Genomic DNA, 22,144 nt, shown 5'->3' with positions numbered 1-22,144 from the left:
TGGATCAGCCAGATGGTTTTGTAGTACCTGGTCAAGAAGGAAATGTGTGCAAGTTATTAAAGTCTTTATATGGCCTTAAACAAGCTCCTAAGGAGTGGCATGAGAAGTTCAAAAGAACATTAACTGCTGCCGGCTTTGTAGTAAACGATGGTGACAAGTGCGTGTACTATCGCTATGGTGGGGGCGAAGGAGTTATTCTTTGTCTGTATGTCGACGACATATTGATCTTTGGAACCAAACTTGATTTAATCAAGGAGGTTAAGGATTTCTTATCTCGCTGTTTTGAGATGAAGGATCTAGGAGTAGCTGATGTTATCTTAAACATCAAGCTGTTGAGAGATGAGAATGGTGGGATCACACTGCTTCAGTCTCATTATGTGGAAAAGGTCTTGAGTCGTTTTGGGTATAGCGACTGCACGCCTTCTCCAACTCCATATGATGCTAGTGTGTTGCTTCGAAAGAATTGAAGGATTGCTAGAGATCAACTGAGGTATTCTCAGATTATTGGCTCGCTTATGTATTTGGCGAGTGCCACGAGGCCTGACATCTCTTTTGCTATGAGCAAGCTGAGTCGGTTTGTGTCAAAACTGGGAGATGATCATTGGCATGCGCTTGAGAGAGTTATGCGCTATTTGAAAGGCACCGCGAGCTATGGGATTCACTACACCGGGTATCCAAGGGTACTGGAGGGTTATAGTGACTCAAACTGGATATCTGATGCTGATGAGATTAAGGCCACAAGTGGTTATGTTTTTACACTTGGTGGTGGCGCTATTTCCTGGAAGTCTTGCAAGCAGACCATCTTAACGAGGTCAACTATGGAAGCAGAACTCACAGCATTAGACACTGCCACTTTTGAAGCAGAGTGGCTTCGTGAACTCTTGATGGACTTACCTATGGTTGAAAAACCGATACCCCCTATCCTAATGAACTGTGATAATCAAACTGTGATCGTCAAGATAAACAGTTCTAAGGACAATATGAAGTCCTCAAGGCATGTGAAGAGGAGACTAAAATCTGTCAGAAAATTGAGGAACTCCGGATTTATTACGTTGGATTATATCCAAACGTCGAAAAACTTGGCAGATCCCTTCACAAAGGGTCTATCACGTAATGTGATAGATGATGCATCGATGGAGATGGGTTTGAGACCCACCGCATGAGTTGTCCATAGTGGTAAACCACTCTATGTGATCGGAGATCCCGTGAAGTAGAAGTGGGAGACAAGCTGTTGGTCAGCTGGGAGGAGAGTATCCCTATATTAATTATCCCACTCCGTGAAGATGCAATACTCTCCTGATCTGCATGGCAGGTTGATACTTATCTTAATGTGTTCCAAGTGGCTTATTCGGGTAAGCAGAGATGTTGTCCTGCAGAACATCTTCTGAGGAACACACCTATATGAATTTGACTGTTAACGTCGCAGTCTGTGAGAATTGGGTGTTCTCTAATAAATTCATGAAAGGCCCTGGAGTATGACGTATACGCTCCACCCGCGGAGAAGCCTTGCGGCAGCCCAGTATCGGTCAAGAATTTGTGTGAAACTAGTTTCACAGAAAACTTGTAGTTTAAGGCATAGTCCACTATTCAAGTTGTGATCTAGTGTAGCATAAATTTCTAAGTGGAAGTTCAACTTCACAGTCTCCACTAAGCACCGATATATAAAACAATGTTTTGGAACTAAATGATGAGATGTGCCAATGAGACTTTGTGGGGGATTGTTGGAATTTTTCTAGTAGGCCTTTGGCCCAAAGCCCAACTAAAATTCTAAAATTCTCTTGGCCCATTCATGCACACATGTGAGTGGAGTGAGTGAGGCTAAAGTTTAGTCCCACCCCTGAAGTTGAGAGAGAGTTGCACCTCTTTATAAGGTGAGCTCTTCTACCACTTGTATGAGCATGAGAAGAGGAGACCTACACGCGCGCTCCTCCTCCTCGCTCACCTCGCCACGCCTCGTCACGACGCGTCGCGGGTTGCGGGATTGAGCCGAGTCGAGGACAGAGCTATGCACGTTGTCTATATTTTTGCTGCATGGGAAAATTAATGAGTCACTAATTAATAATTAACGGACGCGTTAATTACTGAACCGTTTCCGATTCTTTTGGATCGTGACGACTCGGACGTGGGGTTTACTCCCACGACCTACCCGGCCCGCACTATATAGTCAGGCAGACGTCTACCCTAGCCGCCGCCGCTTCGTATGGTTTCTCACCACCGTTCCAGATCATTGCGCCGCCAAGCAAGTCTTCTCCATCCCTCCTTCCGGCGTGCACCGCGAGAAGGGACAGCAGGCCTCCGGAACCCCGCCTCTCGTGATCCTGTACGGGAGAGGGGCGATCAGGTTTTTGGGGAGCGCACTCGCGCGACTGCTGGCAGCGACGACTTCGCGAACGACGACTTCTTCCCCGACCTCGGCAACCTCGTCCTCGACGACATGGGCGACAACGTCAACACCGACGGTGCTGCACCCGCTGCACCGTATGTGATTCTATCCTTCCTGTTCGAGATCGTGGTAGAATTCATGCTTCTAGTATGTGCCCTAGATGTGATATGTTCATCTGCTATGCTAGTTCGCATGATTAGTTTAATCTCTGCTGCTGTGGTCATGATTTATCTTCTGTTTATTTGGATTAAATCTCGTAGTAATTTGCTCATATTTCCAACAACAACAGTAGGCGCGGCAGTAGCAGAACGCAGCAACAGCAGCGGCAGTCACGGGCGCGCGGCCAGGAAGCGGCCAGGAGCGGGCTCGCAAGGGCAGGGCGCGCTAGAGGACGCGGCCGGCACAGTCGGGGCCCCAACAGCCGCAGGCGCGAGCGGGGCGACCGGGGACGCGCGGCCAAGGAACGGACAAGGCGTGCGGCTGTAGGCGAGCAGCTCGCGGCGCGCGCGACACAAGGGCATGCGTGGAACACGGCGACGAGCGGAACGGCAGTAGGAGGGCGTAGACGGCGCAGGTGACCTGGGTGACCAAGAGCTCGAGCGGCGCGGGACGACGAGGCTACTACATGAGCTAACCTACGGGGCACGAGAAGAAACAAGGGAAGGTCAAGGAGGATCCGAGGCTCACAACGCAGCTCGAGGAGGGCTCGATGAGACCGAGGACAGTCGATGACGAGCGGATCGACGTGGTGGATGACGGCGGCCGAAGTTGAAGAAGAAGCTCGATCCCGACGGCACGATCGAGTCCGTCTGGATCCAATGGACGAAGGTGAAGAAGCGAACGACGGCGGATTTTCTGGGCACGGCTGCAGGGCGCCGGGACGATGATGGTCGTGGTAATGGTGGCGGCGTTCGCGGTCACCGCGTGAGTTTAGGAGCTTGTATTTTAACAGATGAGGGGGCGCACAATGGGGAAAACAGAGGGAATATATCGAGAGCAGGCTAGGGTTTTCGGTGGACAAATATATAGGTACAGGGGGTGACGTGGAGGGCATCCACGGCCATGGCGCCCTGGATGTGCTCCACGCACCACTCTGCCTCCTGTAGCGAGGTGGGAGGGGACCCAGGTCGGGCTGGGCTGCACTTGGCTTAGAGCCCATCTGTACAATAGGTGTAGTTCTTTTCTTTTATTATCATATGTTTTATTTCTCTAACCTCTGTTTTGTACTTAATTCATTTAGTAAATGAGGTTTGTAAAATGTGGAGATGGACACATACTTAGAATTGCAAAGTTAGGTGCTACCACCAAAAACTTAGGAGGAAGTTTGACTTAGCTTGATTTTTTCATAAATGGAGAAGCATTCAAAAATGTTGTTTTGGCACAGTTTTAAATGTTTGAGGCCATTTAATAACCTTTTAAAATATGAGTTTCAACATGACAAATATCCAGGGATTATCTGCCACACTTGAACATTTTAGTTTTCATGTTTGGCAAATTTGAAATTTTTATTTTAAATTTGAGTTAGAATATGAACAGTGACTTGGATCAAGTGAGGATTAGCAACAGTAATATGATGACGTGGCATCAGTAGCAAGGGTTTACTGTAGCTTAATTATCCGGACGTCACAATAAGATTGAACCCAAAGCTAAGCACTTCTCCCATTGCAAGGAAGATCAATCTAGTAGGCCAAACCAAACTGATAATTCGAAGAGACTTGCAAAGATAACCAATCATACACAAAAGAATTCAGAGAAGATTCAAATATTGCTCATAGATAAACTTGATCATAAACCCACAATTCATCGGTCTCAACGAACACACCGCAAAAGAAGATTACATCGAATAGATCTCCACAAGAGAGGGGGAGAACATTTTATTGAGATCCAAAAAGAGAGAAGAAGTCATCTAGCTAATAACTATGGACCTGAAGGTCTGAAGTAAACTACTCACACATCATCGGAGAGGCTATGGTGTTGATGTAGAAGCCCTCCGTGATCGATGCCTCCTCCGGCGGAGCTCCGGAAAAGGCCCCAAGATGGGATCTCACGGGTATAGAAGGTTGCGGCGGTGGAATTAGAGTTTTGGCTCCGTATCTGATAGTTTGGGGGTACGTAGGTATATATAGGAGGAAGAAGTACATCGGTAGAGCAACGTGGGCCCCACGAAGATGGAGGGCACGCCTGGGGGGTAGGCGCGCCCCCTACCTCGTGCCTTCCTGGTTTCTTTCTTGACGTAGGGTCCAAGTCCTCTGGATCACGTTCGTTCCGAAAATCACGTTCCCGAAGGTTTCATTCCGTTTGGACTCCATTTGATATTCTTTTTCTACGGAACTCTGAAATAGGCAAAAAACAGCAATTCTAGGTTGGGCCTCCGGTTAATAGGTTAGTCCAAAAAATAATATAAAGTGTATAATAAAGCCCAATAATGTCCAAAATAGAATATAATATATCATGGAACAATAAAAAATTATAGATACATTGGAGACGTATCACCCATGCCCCTCCAAAAGCAGCTCCCCCATGGCTCGGACACAGTCGGTCACACACACACACACACACGATCGCGCATTGTACTCCACTACTACACCTCAGAGGAGGGAGGGAGGGAGGAGACGACACCAGGGGAGCGACGAAGGAATTCTTCCACGATGGTTCTCCCTCCTCGTCCTGCCGTGATGCCTTCATAGATCAACATCGGGATCCTCCTTCTCCCGTGATGCTTCTCCCTCCTCGTCCTTAGATCTCTTCTTGCTTTGCACCTATCTTTAGTGTGGCTTGTTATTCATCTCCATGCTTGATAGCTAGTGTGCTTGGGTTGCTTATTTGTACCTGCCTTGACTTTTCCCCTGATCTCCTTCATTCAGCCCATGTTAATTTCATTGTTTCTTGGCTCTGTTCCTGGCATCTTGCAAGATTTGCGTTTCTCGGGAGCAGATCATGGTTAAATCCTTTGTTTCTTGGCTACCACACTTCTGATTCTTGATGGCATTTTCATGTTTGGTCTACTGGCTGGCATCATGATGGTTCTTTGTGACTCACTTGCAGCTCCCCCTCCCCAAAAGCCTGACCAGACTGTTTCTGCCGTGGGCGATCGTGTGCGATGAGGTGAGCACCTATGGGACCCGCATTAGCCATGGCGCGTTCGATTTCAGGGGGAGTCCGTATTCCACCTGAGGAAGAAGCTGGTCACGCAGCTGGGTGTCCCCAACCTCGTCATGTGCTTCCCCACACGTGATGGTAGGATTTTTCCACTCCTTGTCGACCTCCTGCCCAGCAGCGGCCTGCTCTTCCACATCGTCCTCGTCACGCCCGGGACGCCTGGTGAGTGATGCTACTCTGCTTGTGCTTGGAAAACATTGTTTGGAACTACTAGTCTGAAGAGCAATTTGCTGAAACTTTCGCTAAATCATTTTCAATTAAAACTTGGAAATATTCTAAAGTATTGTAGGATTATAGACATCAGTAAGAGTTGTTGTAGATACATATCAGTCTCTGCAAAGATACTAGAAGGTTTTCAGCATTGGAAGTAGATATCAATAAGAGTTGTTATAGACATCAGATGCTAGAAGGTTTTACTGAAACTAGTTGTTTGTTGGGCTCAGACATAGTCGCTCACACACACACACACACGTGCACTGTACTCCACTACTACACCTCAAAGGAGGGAGGGAGGAGACCACACCAGGGAGAGGCCAAGGAATTCTTCCGTGATGGTTCTCCCTCCTCGGCCTCCCGTGATATCTTCATAGAGAGACATCGGGATCCTCCTTCTCCCGTGATGCTTCTCTCTCCTCAGTCTTGGATCTCTTCTTGCTTTGCACCTATGTTTAGTGTGGCTTGATGTTCATCTCCATGTTAGACAACTAATGTGCTTGGGTAGCTTATTTCTACCTGCCCTGACATTTCCCCCTGATTACGTTCAGCCGATCGGGGAAGCTTGTGCAGATTGAACACATGCTCACACCAGCTGACCGCCAAACCTCGCTTGGCATCAATGGTGTGTTTTGTGCAGTAATCTTCCCCCAACCTTCTACTATCAGTGGTTTTATGCTCTGCCACCATCGATTTGCAGTGGAAGTTTTGTGATTTTAGTCTAAGTTTGGGACAGTGATGTGTAGGTAGGGTGTGTGATTTTAGACAGTAATGTACTCTTTTCCTTTATGCAGCAGGAGTGAAACATTGATGATCCTCGGATTATCATTCTAGTTCTGCTTGTTCACTGACATCCTAACAATGCAACATCTTATGCTCCTAGCTTTTCTTTCTGCTGGTCTGCTTCTTCCTTGTGCCAAAGGAGCTGATATGAACACTGATAAGAAAAACCGTTTTGGATTTTTCTGTGTCCCTTCCTCATCCACGGAAGGTCAACTGGAGCCTCACAACCCAAGTCTGCACATCTTCGATTGGGGTTACATGCACACCAAACGGGAAGCGTGTTCGTATGCTGCGACTACCTGCAGTAGGATTGTTTGGTCCTATGCCCTCCAACATACTTGGGAAGCTTGATGCCTTTGAGGTGCTAAGCCTTCGGTCCAATCGTCTTACTGCTGGCCTCCCCACTGATGTCGCATCCATTCCATATATGCACTCTCTCTACCTTCAGCGCAACAACTTGTCATGCACAATACCTACTTCCCTAGCTTCAAAACTAGCATTCCTCGACCTGTCGTACAACTCCTTTGTCAGAGAAATCCCATTGAAAGTGCAGAATATGACCGGGCTTACTAGGTTATCTCTCCAGAACAACTCACTTTCTGGACCCATCCCTGATCTTCACCTCCCCAAACTGAGGTATTTGAATTTGAGCTACAATAACCTTAGTGGGCCCATTCCAGCTGCTCTGCAGAAGTTTCCAGCCAATTCTTTCTTGGGGAATGCTTTTCTATGTGGGATTCCCCTAGAACCATGTCCAGGAACCGCACCACCTCCTCCCAATGCTCCAATTCCCCCAGACAAGGGTCAGAAACCTCTCAAAATTGCAATGGTTGCTGTAGGCACAGTTATCTTTTTGATAATAATGCTCATTCTCGTGGTATGGATCTACAAGAGGAAGAGATACAAGCCAGAATACAACAGTGGTGATCATGTTCAGGAGCCTGAAGCTGTGGGAAGAGCCAATAAATCCAAGCCAGAATACAGCGATGGTATAGAAGCAGAGAGGAACAAGCTAGTTTTGTTTGAGGCTTGTTCATACGATTTCGACTTGGATGATCTGGTGAGGGCTTCAGGTGAAGTCCTTGGAAAAGGAAGCTACGGTCCGACCTACAAAGCTGGTCTTGAGGATGGCACGACAGTGGTGGTCAAAAGGCTGAAGGAGGTGGTGGTAGGAAAGAACGTATTCGAACAGCAGATGGAGATAATTGACAGGCTTGGCCAGCACCAGGGCGTTGTTCCCTTGCGTGCTTTCTATTACTCCAAGGAAGAGAAGCTTTTGGTTTATGACTATATTACGCCTGGTAGTCTTTCATCTACTTTGCATGGTATGTATGATCTTTATTTAAAGTCTTTTGTTTGAACCACTAAGCAAACTTGTCATCCTGATATACCACATACAATATTTTTTTGAAACGACTAAATTACACAATCACAGACATACCCACCAATTGTAAATAATACACAGGGAAGAAATCTATTGGAAGAGCGCTACTAATGGTGCAGCTCTAGGGATCTGGTCAGGACAGGTCAGGTCAAGTGATCTGGATGCAGTGGCGTAGCCAGGATCTTTGGTCATGGTGGTCCAATTGATATAAAAATGTATTTACATCACAAATACAACATACTAACATATTAGCAGAGGTTGAGGTACGTGTTAAGATGAGGGGGCCAATGCCCCCCTCCGCCTGACAAGTTGTTGCGCCGAAGGTAGAGAGAGTGCAGACATGGAATGGATGCGGCATCAGTGGGGAGGCCAGGAGTAAGACGATTGGACCAAAGGCTTAGCACCTCAAAGGCATGAAGCTTGCCAAGTATGTTGGAGGGCATAGGACCAAACAGTCCTACTGCAGGCACAATACCTACTTCCCTAGCTTCAAAACTGGTGTTCCTCGACCTGTCGTACAACTCATTTGTCAGAGAAATCCCATTGAAAGTGCAGAATATGACTAGGCTTACTAGGTTGTCTCTCTAGAGCAACTCACTTTCTGGATCCATCCCTGATCTTCACCTCCCCAAACTGAGGTATTTGAATTAGTGGGCCCATTCCAGCAGCTCTGCAGAAGTTTCCAGCCAATTCATTCTTGGGGAATGCTTTTCTATGTGGGCTTCCCATGAAACCATGTCCAGGAACCGCAAAACCTCCTCCCAATGCTCCAACTCCCCCGGACAGGGGTCATAAACCTCTCAAAATTGCAGTGGTTGCTGTAGGCACAATTATATTTTTGATAATAATGGTCATTCTCGTGGTATGGATCTGCAAGAGGAAGAGATACAAGCCAGAATACAACAGTGGTGATCATGTCCAGGAGCCTGAAGTTGTGGGAAGAGCCAAGAAATCCAAGCCAGAATACAGCGGTGGTATAGAAGCAGAGAGGAACAAGCTAGTTTTGTTTGAGGGTTGTTCATACGATTTCGACTTGGATGATTTGGTGAGGGCTTCAGGTGAAGTCCTTGGAAAAGGAAGCTACGATCCGACCTACAAAGCTGGTCTTGATGATGGCACGACAGTGGTGGTCAAGAGGCTGAAGGGGGTGGTGGTAGGAAAGAAGGTATTCGAACAGCAGATGGAGATAATTGACAGGCTTGGCCAGCACCAGAGCGTTGTTCCCTTGCGTGCTTTCTATTTATCCAAGGAAGAGAAGCTCTTGGTTTATGACTATGTTACATCGGGTAGTCTTTCACCTGCTTTGCATGGTATGTATGATCTTTATTTAAAGTCTTTTGTTTGAATCACTAAGCAAACTTGTCATCCTGATGTACCACATACAATATTTTTTTGAAATGACTAAATTACACGATCACAGACTTGCCCATCAATTGTAAATAATACACAGGGAAGAAATCTACTAGAAGAGCGCTACTAATGGTGCGGCTCTAGGGATCTGATCAGGACAGGTCAGGTCAGGTGATCTGGATGTAGTGGCGTAGCCAGGATGTTTGGTCAGGGTGGTCCAATTGATATAAAAATATATTTACATCACAAATACAACATACTAACATATTAGCAGAGGTTGAGGTACATGTTAAGATGAGGGGGCCAATGCCCCCGTCCGCCTGACAAGTTGTTGCGCCGATGGTAGAGAGAGTGCAGACATATATATGGAATGGATGCGACATCAGTGGGGAGGCCAGCAGTAAGACGATTGGACCGAAGGCTTAGCACCTCAAAGGCATGAAGCTTGCCATGTATGTTGGAGGGCATAGGACCAAACAGTCCTACTGCAGGCACAATACCTACTTCCCTAGCTTCAAAACTAGCGTTCCTCGACCTGTTGTACAACTCATTTGTCGGAGAAATCCCATTGAAAGTGAAGAATATGACTCGGCTTACTGGGTTGTCTCTCCAGAACAGCTCACTTTCTGGACCCATCCCTGATCTTCACCTCCCCAAACTGAGGTATTTGAATTTGAGCTACAATAACCTTAGTGGGCCCATTCCAGCTGCTCTGCAGAAGTTTCCAGCCAATTCTTTCTTGGATAATGCTTTCCTATGTGGGCTTCCCTTGGAACCATGTCCAGGAACCGCACCACCTCCTCCCAATGCTCCAACTCCCCCGGACAGGGGTCAGAAACCTGTCAAAATTGCAGTGGTTGTTGTAGGCACAATAGTTATATTTGTGATAATAATGGTCATTCTCGTGGTATGCATCTGCAAGAGGAAGATATACAAGCCATAATACAGGAGTGGTGATCATGTCATGGAGCATAAAGCTGTGGGAAGAGCCAAGAAATCCAAGCCAGAATACAGCGGTGATATAGAAGCAGAGAGGAACAAGCTAGTTTTCCTTGAGGGCTATTCATATGATTTCGACTTGGATGATCTGTTGAGGGCTTCATGTGAAGTCCTTGGGAAAGGAAGCTACGGTCCGACCTACAAAGCTGGTCTTGAGGATGGCACGACAGTGGTGGTCAAGAGGCTGAAGGAGGTGGTGGTAGGAAAGAAAGTATTCGAACAGTAGATGGAGATAATTGACATGCTTGGCCAGCACCAGGGCGTTGTTCCCTTGCGTGCTTTCTATTACTCCAAGGAAGAGAAGCTCCTGGTTTATGACTATGTTACGCCGGGTAGTCTTTCATCTGCTTTGCATGGTATGTATGATCTTTATTTAAAGTCTTTTGTTTGAACCACTAAGCAAACTTGTCATCTTGATGTACCACATACAATAAATTTTTTTAAACGACGAAATTACACGATCACAGACTTATCCATCAATTGTAAATAATACACAGGGAAGAAATCTGCTGGAAGAATGCTACTGATGGTGCAGCTCTAGGGATCTAGTCAGGGCAGGGCAGGTGATCTCGATGCAGTGGCGTAGCCAGGATTTTTGGTATGGGTGGTCCAATTGATATAAAAATGTCTTTACATCACAAATACAGCATACTAACATATTAGCAGCGGTTGAGGTATGTGTTAAGATGAGGGGGCCAATGCCCCCCTCCCTAACACAAACAACCCCCCCCCCTCCCCCAACACAAACAAATGTATAATAATACTATTCATCACTGAATATGTTATTCTTCGCCCGAGGTAATCTTACGATCGTTTCATAAATAAATTATTCCACCACGCCCATTGTCTTCTTCACCGAGTTGACCACGGCTCCACTTAGAGCTTCCCGGCGGCCAGTAGCAGCTTCGCGAACCTCTCCAATAGCGCCGACAAGGTGAGCTCCGCCACTGAATTTGGGGTTTCTGAGGGCATGTACAATGTATAGCCCCAGGGTGATGCCTCACATGCCATGTAGGATTGGATATCAAGTAAAGTAGGTTCAAATAGGAAAGCCGTATCCTCTGCAGGAGGCGGGTGCTTGGAGAGAAAAAATGTGGTCTGGTGTCAAAGGCTGAAAAGATTGGAGTGAAAAGTAAAGATTCATGTGTATTAGAATCTTTATTTTCTATTTCTTAATGAGATCCACTAGCGGGGTGACCCACGCATTTGCGCGGCTAGATTTCCAACATATTATCTATCTACAGATGGAATTTATATTTTTCTTCGGATAAAACATTTCATCATTATTTTTGCATGAATATTCTATACATAATGTTGTCATTGCAAGGGGATCGTTGATAAATTGGTACAGTTTTTCTTGGGTGACCTAAAATTATTACTATATTCGTAGCTAATTTATAAATTTTACTCGGTCTGTTTTCAATTGTTGACCATTAGTTCATAGTGATACCAAATAATGATGGCTCATCATGATATTTTTACAAACTAAAAATTAGTTTCAACCAAACGATAAATCTAAATATTGATGACATATGAACATGGTTGTCCGTTCCTCAATCCGGCTCACCATTAGTAGTGTAGTGGCTTCTACGTACATAGATTTATTGCATATTAGCATACTTTATGTTTTTCATCAGTAATCTATTCTTCAATGCTAATTCTTACTTGATCATATTCAGCTCTACATTGTCATTTGATATTTAAAAATATAGATGAAGTTATATAAAAGTTATATTACAGTGAAACACGTATAGTTAGCTCAATATAATAGCTTTTTATTCAGTTCAAACCACTACCATTTTAATATATATTTTGAAACATCTTTGTATTTGTTTAAAATTTTCAGGATTCTTACTCTATAATAAAATAATCTTGAAATGGTGTAGCGTTTTTTGGCTGCATATCATACTTGTATGGATTTCAATTTTGCTTGGCACAAACATTTAATTTGTTCCAATGTTAGAAGGACAATATATGGTCGAAGGCAGTTGTATGGTACATGCAGAATGGACCAAGCAAATTTCTAGTGAAGATGAAAACATATTTTTTTATTTCTTATTCACAACCTATACAAAGTAATATCAATATCATCATTGATAGGGATGCACTTAATACTCATTGCTTCACTTTGATTTCCATCATAGCTTATTCGGTGCAAATACACATATATACCATTTGCATTCAGTTTATAATTCTCAACCATTATAATTAGGACCCATCATATAAACAACATACCGAATATTTTTAGTCCATGTGGACAAATGTGATGCATTGTCTTTACGATGTTCTCTTGGTCCATCGGTCATCAGCCATGTTAGCTCCTTAATAACATATATCATGATTCTTGCAAAAAAAACATATATCATGAGGTCGCTGCTTTGAAACAACATAATATCCCTTATATTAACTTTTTTTACTCTTCCAAATTTTAGTGTGTCCGTCATCTCGCTCATTTTTCTTAGAAATAAAATCTGACTCATTTGCTTGCCACCACACCATAGGTCTTCGTCAACACAATTGCGACCGAAAATGAAACTCATCGAGCATACATGATTGGGATATCCGTAGGTCCTCTAGAGTTGTGCACCTTCTGCATAATGGCGATATGTTTCAGCTCGCTCATCTGCCTCATTTCTTCCCAGAAATAAAATTGACTCGATCACTTGCTTATCAGTCTATTAGTCTCCTTGAACTAAATAACAACTATAAACAAAATTCATCAAGCATAAATGATGACGATGTTCATACGTTCATTTATAGTTTTGGTGACTCTTCCATGACGGTTTATGTGTCGATCTGCTCCATTTAATTATATAGTTATATAGTGTTGTATCCACTCCAAAACATATGGCACTTGATTATTTTCAGTTTCCACTTCACAATTATAGCGGTGATATTCACTTATGATACATCAAAAAAGCGTAAAACGGGGTATGGCATAAAAGTTTGAACATGAAAGCTATTTTCACATGTCCAATCCCTATACTTTTGCATATTTTAGTGGTCAAAGTTTTAAGACATTGACAATATGTTTACTTATGTGCCTCATATTTTGAAACGGGATGGGGTATGTATCTTATGTATGTACATTGTATGTGTTTTCACGTGTCCTTCTAACGACTATTTTTTCCGATGAAGAGTACTTATTTTATACTAAATAATTTGCATGCCTTACTTCTTCCCATTGATATTTAGAATTTCAACCATTGTAATTAGAATATACATCGTCCATTGCAAAAAAAAAAGAACATACATCCTGATTCATTACTTAAAAAATGTCAGAATTGAAATATAAAGTATTTGTACTAATAGATCTCCATGTATTTCTTTTTCTCGAATATGCACGAGTGTGCATATCATTCATTAAAGAAGAGAGGGGAAAGAGTCCCGAATCCACAAGTCCACAGTTACATGATTATTTACATTCGGACTTCGCCCGAGATCACCCCAAACTTACAAAGGACTACTCGGTATTGCCCCGCGCTACCTGCTCTACTTCTAAGCCTACCATGTCGCCTTTGAACATTCCGGCCTTTGCCCATAGTCTACCTTTATCCTGGATGCATTGAATGGTTCGCGGGACGGACGGCCTCTCGTCATTAAAGACCACATTATTCCTGTGTTTCCGGATCATCCACATCCCAAGACGGCACTTGGCTTTATGAGCACGTCCACTGGTTGAGTTCCCGTCCTGCCTCATCGCCCATTGTTGTATTTGTCGTTTTGCCTCGGTTCCAGGTCCACCCTCCTCGTTAGTCGGCCCATGCTCGACCAAATCTGCCTCACGAATACACAATCCATCATCAGGTGCCTCTCTCCATGTATTTCTAGTCTGAGTTCCATGCATGATTTATTACCGGTAACATCATCATTATTATTTTTAAAGTGTTTTGCCAAAAAAAATTGCCCCGCATTTTTTGCTATGTACGTACACATTTATTTCCCTTAATCCGATAGAACGTGAAGCACTACTCCTACAAAATAAGCGTGAAGCACTAAGGCCTTATTCGGTTCATAGAAATAGTAAATGTAGGAATTGAGGGAGCCGTAGGAATGACAAAGGAATAGAGGTGCAAAACTAAGGAGAGCAATGTGCGTTTGGCACAGCATAGGGAAAACGGAGGGAGACTTCCATCATTTTAGGATGTGTTTGGTAGCCTGCATAAGCCTGTATGTTCCCTACTCGACCCACTTTTCGTTGTTTGGTAGCCTGCGCGGGGTCTCCTCAGCTATGTTCTGCTCACCCCGAATACCCCCGTAGCCACGCTCAGGAGAGAACATGTGAAAAGAGGTTCGCTGGTCAGCATGCATGGGTCGAACCCACGAAAAAATCTGAGCCCAACCCATCGGTTCCCATCTGGACCCACTAACGCTAGGGTTACCCCAACTCTCCCAACTCCCCAGCGATCCCGTTCTCTCCTCGCCGCCTCGTCATCTTCTGGTCGCCGCGCGCCGCCGCTGCTCCAACTCGCCATTGCCATCGCCTAGCAAGGTATTCCCTCGTACCTCTTGTTCCTCGTTCTACTGTCCTCCCTCCCGTTCCTACTCCTTCCTCAATCTTCCACCCTCCTGCTTATAATCAGGTAGCACGTAATGAGAAATAGATGGACCTTGAGAGAGAAAGTAGATTAGAAGATGTTTGCGTTTGATGTTTGAACAAAAAAACTATCCTCTCTTTTGTTTGTCCTTTGATGTTTGGTGCTAGATGCCCAGGTTGCATCTGCATTGTTCTTTTCGATTGAAAAGAATGATCTTTGACATATACGATAGATGTAGTTGATTTGCTAGATGGCTTTTCCCAGTACGTCATGACTGCTAGATGTCCAGGTTGCATCGGCATACTTTTTTACTAATAATAGACTGATCTTTTAAATACAGTAGATGTCCAAGTTGTTTTGCTAGATGTCTTTTCCTAGTACGACATGACTGCTAGATGCTCAGGTTGTATCATTTGAGAGAGATGGTGCTAGTTTATATAGCACCGATTTTTTTTTCTAAACGCAGATCATGTTTCCCATTCATCACAGTTTGTGTTGATTTTCTTATTTCTTATTTGTTTGTGAATCGTGCTTATTTTTTAGTTGGTATAATTTGCAAGATATCACATTTTTTCTGGAATATATGTTGTAGATGGATAATGACGTGCAAGAGATTCCGGATCTTGGTGCTAAAGCCAAGAAGGCCCCAAAGGTCATGAATTAGACCCCGCCTATGTCTGCTATCATGTTGAAAGGTCTTGCAGATGTAGCAGCAAAAGGTGTTAGGACTGACAAAGGATTCAAGGAGGCCGATAAAATGAAAGTTGCAAAGGCTTTGACCACTTTTGTTGGTTATGATGTGAGTAACACCCAGGTGCACAATCATCTTCGCAAGTGGCGGACTAGGTGGCAAAGAATTGTTCATCTCCGTGGATTAAGTGGTGCACTTTGGGACGATGACAAGAAAATGATAGTCCTAGAAGAGCAACACTATTTAGGCCACACTCAGGTACGATTGCAATTTTTTTAAATGCTCAAATGGATTACTTCATTGATGAAATGGTGCTGAAACGAGTTACTCTTTGTGCTGAAATTAGTTACTTATGTTGCTTAAATGTTGAAATGTCGTTTTATTTTGTAGGACCATCCAACGGATGCTGAATTACTGAACACACCGCTTGAGCACTACAATTATATGGAACTTTGCTTCGCTGATAAGCTCACCACTGGGAGGTTTTCAATGGGCTCTGGTGTGCCATTGGGAAAACCTGTTGATGTGGAGGGCAAAGGAAAACCCATTGTTGTGGAGGGGCAAGGAACAAGTGGCGAGGGATTTGTGAATGGTCCTGTTGGGGCTGAGTTCGTATTTGTTGGTGCTAGTGAAACTAATGATCCTTCTCCTAGTACAACTAAGAAGAGGAAGAGGACATCTGTTATGACTGAAGAAGACTCAATCCAGGTTAACAACATGTCTGATGCTGTGCGTGAGATTGCAAGTGCTATCAACAACACATGCCATACCGAAACACACCATGAGTTGTACAAGGCTATAATGGACCTTGTTGAGTATGATCTCGCTAAGCGGTTGGCTGTTTTAAATTATCTGACCGAACATAAGGGAAAAGGCCTTAATTTTGTGAAGATGGATAGAAAGTCCGCAATGCATTGTTCAAGCGTATCTTGAAGAAGAATCCTGATCTTGTTTGAGTTGATGTTAGTTGGTGCTTTTTGAGAACTATCCCTTTAATAAGTTGAATTTGGAATGAGACTATATGTAATATGGATCAAAAGATTTATTGGTTCAACCAAGTTACTTTTCTTAATAACATGGTTCTTAAATAGTTCAACATGTCTGTTGTCGTTCGATGCCACAAGATTTCTTTAAGTGTATTTGTATCTGTGTCACAAAAAATCAAGCACGCATGCTATGCAATTTTGCCTCTATATAAAATACACCTACCAATTTTCACATGTTCATTCTTTTTGTTTGTGACAAGATGGCGTGTTGATTCACAGATTTTTTTTAAGAATGAACAACATTATGTATTTATTATTGAAAATAAATTAATAATTGCCGACAAATATATATGTCTAAATATTTTAAGTGGTATTTTTTTCTTCATATTTACATATTGTCGAAATGGTGGTCAAATGATGTATGCTGCCAAGAACCCGTTGAATTGTGCACACAAATTTTTATCATGTATTTGTAATTATGATATCCTAACCATCTCAAATACAGCCTACCAAACAAAGTCTAAGACCAGCATGTCCTGACAGATACATGCTATCAAACAAAGTCTCAACTCAGCATGTTCGTACACATGCAGGCTATCAAACAACTGCAGTTGTATGTACTCAGCATGTCTGTACTTAACATGTCTCAGAGAGGAACATTATGACAGAATCATGCAGGCTACCAAACACATCCTTAGATGCTAATATAAGAAGGCTAAGATTCTTTTTTTTTAATTTGGTTGCATGGTGCTTCTCTTACGTAAAGCACCTGCCTACTGAATTGTTTATTTAGAAAGCCACCGATCTGCCTTGGGCATACATGTAACATGGGTCCGGGCTGGATTTTTCATTTCCGAGGAATCAGGTCGTCAGAGCACTATTTTAGAGGAAATCAAATCAGCATTTCCTATGATCCGAATGACCATCTTGCATAAATTCCTCTGGAACAACACTTTCTGTAGATTTCCTGTGAAAACCCTTTGAAACGAATAGGGCCAGTAAAGAAGGAGTCCGTGTTGGTTTTCTAACCGAAAAAAGCAGTTTAGATACTGATGCCTATTGTGCTCAAACTTTTTTCCTGAAATCTTAAAAGTGCATGTGCACTTTTTCGTAGGAACGAACGGCCGGCTTGTTATTTATATGTGTGTCTTTTTTTGTCAGCTAGCGAATGCTTTTTGTTAGGATTAAATGCGTACAGACTAGTCTGAAAAATAGATTCACGAATATTTATTTATTTTGGCCTCTTAAATTTAAAAAAAATCATATCTTTTAAATCACACGTTGGAATTCAGATCCGTTTTCACAGTTGGATTCATCGCAACGAGATCTTTGATACTAGAACCCGCATAGGTATGTTTCGACAAAATTGTTTTGATGCCAACTTTGATGCTATATAGTGCAACTAAAGTACTGTATTGTGCAACTTTAGCACTACATGGTGCAACTTTTTTTAAAACCAACTTTGGAGCTACATGATCTAACTTCATACGAGGTTGCAACCTACCAACCATAACAACTTAACGTGCAACTAGTCTACTACCCCGACCAACTATCTAGTAGTGGATTCCAAGCCTTGTCCCTACTTTGGGCCTCCTTCGACCCGTCCATCGCCGAGCTCCGCACCATGGCTATGTCCTTCTCCGCAGACTCCTCTCTCCGACGACATCCTCCGACTCTGGCCCCTCCTCTTCCCCGAGAGCCAGACCGCACTCAAGTCCAACCTCCTCAATGCGTCCGACAGTGCCACAGCAGACCTGATGAAGCTTGATCTACTTTGTGCTCAGTTGACTTGTAATGTAGTCTAGTTGCACACACATTGATATTTAGTTGGCTTGTAATGTAGTCTAGTTGCACACACATTAATATTTAATTGGCAGGACTATTGGCACACACATATGCTCAGTTGACGCGGCAATATAGTCTAATTGCACACACATTGATGTTTAGTTGCCAAAAGGCCTATTGGCACACACATATGCCCATTTGGCGCGGCATGTAGTCTAGTTGCACACATATTGATGTTTAGTTGGGAGGAAGACTAGTTCGTCGAAACATCCACATGTGGGATCTACTTTTGAAAAGCACGGCGCGAGGGTTTTCAACAGAGAAAACAGATCTGAATTTTAACAGGCGAATTGAACGTTGTGCCTTTTTAAATTTTTTAAATCACAAAAAAATGCAAACAAACACATGCACATGCATATACATGCAAATGAGGAGATGCATATGCTGGCATTTAATACGTAGCAGAAAAAAACTGCTAGATGACTATTCTAATTAAAGAGGGAGACAAAAAATTACGTAAAGTGATGGGCCGCTCGTTAAGCTTCCCAGACGACCGTGCGCTGGCTAGACACATTCAACTTTTTTTTGTGCTCAACCTCTTCTTTTGCTGGGGTGCTCGGACTCTTCCACATGGGAGTAGTTGCATGTCGTAATTGCAATACCAAGCGTACTAGAAGAATGCCCGTGCGTTGCAACGGGGTTATATTAACTTTAAGAATTTAATATCAATTATGTTAATATTACATTTAATATTCTCATACATATTAAGTGACATTGACGACTTTTTTTACCATCAAATTATCTCACACACACCCTCTTCCTCACTCTCTCTCTCTCTCCCTCTCTCTAACACACACATATTCATCTTATTGGGTACGGGACCATAATCCATCTATTTCACACGCACACGCGCTAGTCCATAACAATATGGATTATGTGTATTATATTTGCCACCATAACTGAGAGAATTAACTTCATGTAATCGGCCAGCCTCAGCTCCATGACAAACAATACATCTGAATTCTCAGCGTTATTTTTATCTAACATTGCCGAGAGGTAAACGACGGTGATTGTTTCCTTTATTTGGAGATTGATTACCATCCGTGAGTTAAGCTGGGTACTAGAATCTGATTGTGATACGTGAATTGATTGTTGACTTGTACATTTGGTTTTGGTATTTGAGGATTGTTGCCTATCCCTTCGCTCGCCCCGCTGTCGCGCCCCTGCCTTGCGCCGCCTCCAGTCGTGGCCATCTTCTGCCGGCCGCCCCCTCAGCCACGCCGGCCGCATCTCTGCCCTCCACCGTCGGCCGCTCGCCTCGCCTGTTGCGTGCTGTTTCCTGCTGCTATGCGCTGCTCTACCGTTGGTACGCTGCTGCGTCATGCCCTCGACACCGCCGTGGACAAATATGGCGGAGGGATTGTTAATGGAGTACGAGAAGGAGGTGGCGGAGAAGGTGTGGAGAGGCAGGAGGTCTGGGGTGGTGTCACCTGGCTGTGGTGGAGATGTTTATGCGAGAAGGAGCCGGAGTGAAAGGAGAGGTCACAATTGGAAAGAATCGTAAAAAAACATAACCCGGGAGATCTCATTTCAAAAAATGCTAATATCGATGGAGGGGTGATTTTCTTCAATAGGTGGAAAGCATAAGAAATATTGGTTGTTATCAAGGAAAGGTAAAAATTTAGGAAAGTTAGGATTTTTAACTGATTTCTATGCAAATGGGGTTTTATTGTTTCGTAATGTGATATCAGTACCTGCCTGTTTGTGACGTGTCTGATTAGGAAAGTTTGCAAATATTAAGAAACTATTTATTGGGAGGAAAGTTGTGACGTGTCTGTTATTTGTTTCCTAAAACAAATTTCACTAATAAGAGAAATCGATTGATTTAGATTAGTTAGAAAAGTTAGATTAAAATGTATTATTTGTTTGCTGAAAATCTGTTATTTGTTTCCTAAGACAAATTGAACCAACAAAAGGAATCGATTGATTTGTATAATTTAAGGAAGTTAGATCCGTGATTTGTTATATGTTAAGAAAGTTCTGGTTGTAATAAAGAGTGGAGAGAAAAATAAATCAATGGACCAGAATGGGAGGGGGTGGTGGGAGGAGAGACGGAAAAAAATCAGCGAATATAAACCACGGAGACTATTCACCAACTCGTCTATTAAAAATAAAGATATATGACTATCTCGTACACTTTTTTCCGATGAAAAGGCATATGAGTCTGCCGTACATGAGTTTAACTATTTCTACATGATCGTGTTAAACTTTTTTTTCTTCATGGAGACGTGTCAAACTGTTTGTATGCTTTTTTTTGTATGTTACGCTACATCTTTTAAATTTTAGCCCTCAATATCTAAAATTAACGCCTCAGATAATTTAATCTGTGTGGATGAACGTAATAGCTTCTTCGTCTTTTTTTAAGGGAAGCTTCTTTGTCTTCTATCTTAATTATATAATAGATTTTGTAAACCAATCTGTGGTTGAATGGTTAGAGTGACTGTGGTATCCCTAACCCACCAAGGTTCAAATTCTGTTACTCACATTTATTCCTGGGTTTATTTCAGGATTTTCGGCGATGCGCATTCAGTGGGACATGCATTGGACATGCCCTTACTAGTCCAAAAAATGGCTACAAAACATTCAGGAAATCTAGGTAGCGCTCCCTTTGTTTCGAATTTTCTGTCGCCAGGAGACATTTAAATTAGCACAGCATCCATTTTACATCCACACCCTATATTTAGGGGGTAGTATGCCAGTAGGTACTTGCATGAACTGTATATCTATAAAGTTTTTGCCAGAAAACTACATTCAAACTTAGGTGAGCACACAATACCGAGTCATGTAGATTTTGTACCATAATCTCGTAAAGAACGAAAAGAATATATTTCATAGAGCTAGGAGAGCATATATAGCTGTTTTATCGATATCAAGTTGAGCAGTTCGAACTGACAAAGAAAACTGATGTTTGGATTTTAGCACCTAAACGTGCATTTTGGATTGGGATGTATTGATTGCGAAAACTCAAATGAATAGGCGATCTATCAATCTTATCGACATGCATCCCAACTACAGGTCTACAACAAACATATATGTTTCGTTGGCGAAGACAGACAAAGGGAAAGTAGCTAGTGCGTATGTATCCACCAAATTAGAGCATAGCCAGTATAGTTGTACATACGAATCTTTTCACATGCACAGACTAATTATTCATGACGGCATACCTGAGGCGGCATCAAAAACTCACCGTTGATGAAGAGTTTGGAGTGCTGGATCTCCTGCACCAGTGGGTCCCTCCAAAACAACTCTCTTTCTGGACCCATCCCTAATCTTCACCCTTCAAAATTGAGGTATTTGAAATTGAGCTACAATTGGGCTCATTCCGGCTACTCTACAGAAATTTCCATCCAATTCTTTCTTGGGAAATGCTTTTCTATGTGGCTTTCCTGTGGAACCACGTCTGGAAACTATTGGAATATTAGGCAAAATTATGATTAATTTCAATAAATAATTCATGACAAGAATAGAAAAATACCATGCAATAATGTTGGCCATGTTTTGGCAAACTTTTGTAGGACGGAGGATCGCACTTTCATTTGGATTGTCTCCGGTCCTTGTAATATCCCTAAACTGTGTAGGGAAGAGTTTCTTTGCTCTTGAGTAATACATACTCCTTTACCCACCCCTCCCAAGAAAAAGTCTCACTTCTGCTGACGGGCCGGACTACCTTCTCCTTCTCCGAATGCACCATCTCCCTCGACACAAAGACTCTTGGCAAAGGGTCACAAACCTATCCTGATTGCAGGAGGGGCATTATTGTTGATTTTGATTGTCATCTGGTTGACATGCATCTTCAAGAGACTGAAAGACCAA

The 22,144-nt window shown here is 43.1% G+C and overlaps 3 pseudogenes; all 3 read left to right on the top strand.

Annotated features, from left to right (window-relative positions):
• Positions 1–6,616: 6,616 nt before the first annotated feature.
• LOC125532963 lies at positions 6,617–7,898 on the top strand (annotated as a pseudogene).
• A 453-nt stretch (positions 7,899–8,351) lies between these two features.
• LOC125532962 lies at positions 8,352–9,267 on the top strand (annotated as a pseudogene).
• A 459-nt stretch (positions 9,268–9,726) lies between these two features.
• On the top strand, positions 9,727–10,812 carry LOC125532961 (annotated as a pseudogene).
• Positions 10,813–22,144: the final 11,332 nt, after the last annotated feature.

Source organism: Triticum urartu, chromosome 1 (assembly GCF_003073215.2).
Source record: "Triticum urartu cultivar G1812 chromosome 1, Tu2.1, whole genome shotgun sequence".
Taxonomy (NCBI): Eukaryota; Viridiplantae; Streptophyta; class Magnoliopsida; order Poales; family Poaceae; genus Triticum; species Triticum urartu.
This window is presented reverse-complemented; position numbering and strand designations above follow the sequence as displayed.